The sequence below is a fragment of the Montipora capricornis genome, chromosome 6 (genome assembly GCF_036669925.1).
Source record: "Montipora capricornis isolate CH-2021 chromosome 6, ASM3666992v2, whole genome shotgun sequence".
In the NCBI taxonomy this organism is placed as follows: Eukaryota; Metazoa; Cnidaria; class Anthozoa; order Scleractinia; family Acroporidae; genus Montipora; species Montipora capricornis.
In genome coordinates this window covers 74,472,233-74,473,789 of record NC_090888.1, presented here as the reverse complement: position 1 = coordinate 74,473,789, position 1,557 = coordinate 74,472,233, and the positions used below count along the sequence as shown (strand labels likewise).

Here is a 1,557-nt window from a genome sequence, read left to right as displayed (position 1 = left end):
TTAGTGGGGTTTGCTTGGAAATAGCAATGTCATTTAAGGAAGTAGTGGTGTCACAGGCCACCGTAAATGCATGAGAAAGAAAGGCACATTCCTTGGTCCAGAGAGGCTGTAAACCAAGGCAGGGGGCTTAAGTGTTAAGTTGCTGTTCACATTGAGGTAGTTTTGACATACATGTAAACCTGAGTTTTAGCCAATGTGTTACTAGACGACTCATTTTATCAGTATCTATCCAAACATGTAGCTGTTCGCTTGTTCACGGGTGAAGATGAGAAAAACAAAAGGATTTGCGCACTGGACTGTTCCTGAATCCCACCCCCTTGCCAGGTTCACTCTCATTGGCCCATGCAAATAGCAATAGCTACATTGCATGTATTGGTGATAGATAACTACGTTTTTTTGATAATGACTGCCACGTAATGTATATAATAAAGACCAATAGTATTCATCTGTTTTATATTTATCATAATATCTCTGTTGGGGGGTGGGGTATTGCAGCTTGGATATCCTGGCAATTTTTGCTTGACACAAATTGGCCCTATTTGCATGAGACATATAAATTTATTATTAACTATTGGAACATGATATTTTTCCCAATTTATTTTACGGTCTTGATTTGATCATGGTATGAACAAAAAAAAAAAGATGCAAATTTGAGCTCCCAACTTGTATCTTGCTATAATATTCACATCAAGAATCACCCCTTCTCACTAAAGAAATTTTGTCAGAAATTCTGGTTGTTGGACATTTTTAAACTTAAGAATGAACAAAACTAGAATTGTCACAAGAATGATAAGGAAAATGCTTTCTTTAGTAATAAATAATACACTAGACTTGAAGTCACATTTCTTAGTCAGCAATTAAAAGCTGTTTAAGTGCATCTGACGCAGCTCCGGGAACATCACAGTTGCCAGAATTATCTTGAGAAACGTCAATACATGTGGCGTTTTCAAGTTCAGAGAGAGAGAAATGTTCTCAATAGCCAGTTCAAATAGAGAATCGTCATTCAGCAAATCATCCCAGTGTTCATTTACATCATCATCACAATCAAAATCATCGTGGAATTCATAATCGACAAAGTCTTGCATGTCCACGTCGAAGATATCTCCATAGACTTCACCAATGAACTCCAAAATTTTAAATGCATGCCTCATGTCCCAGATTTCAACATTTGAGCAGACGTCTTCTACTGTAAACAATTTATTTACATGCTTCAAGACTTGTGACACTTGTAGATCGGAGAATCGAAGAAGAACTTGGGGTTTTGTTAAGCTTTTAACTAGTTCACCTTTGGATTTCGCAATTAAATCCAGAACCAGTGTCCTGTGGTATATAAGAATACAAAGGTCCCCTAAAGGCAATCCATTGTGCCACAATTCCCTGTCTTGTCCTTGAGCAGTTATTTTTGCTTTCAATTATTGTTCTAGTATCAGGGAATGTTGTAAGCTGTCCACAGTCCGATGCACCACATTCACATTTGATTGCACAGTTGTCACAACACATGTGCATAGGATGAGGAAGACTGACAGTTGATCCTGTGTCAAAATTAAGGAGGGAAGT

General features: G+C 37.7%; 1 pseudogene; it reads right to left on the bottom strand.

Moving 5' to 3' along the window:
- Positions 1 to 1,281: 1,281 nt before the first annotated feature.
- LOC138054439 (ATP-dependent DNA helicase RecQ-like) overlaps positions 1,282 to 1,557 on the bottom strand; it is a 1,434-nt pseudogene continuing 1,158 nt past the window's right edge.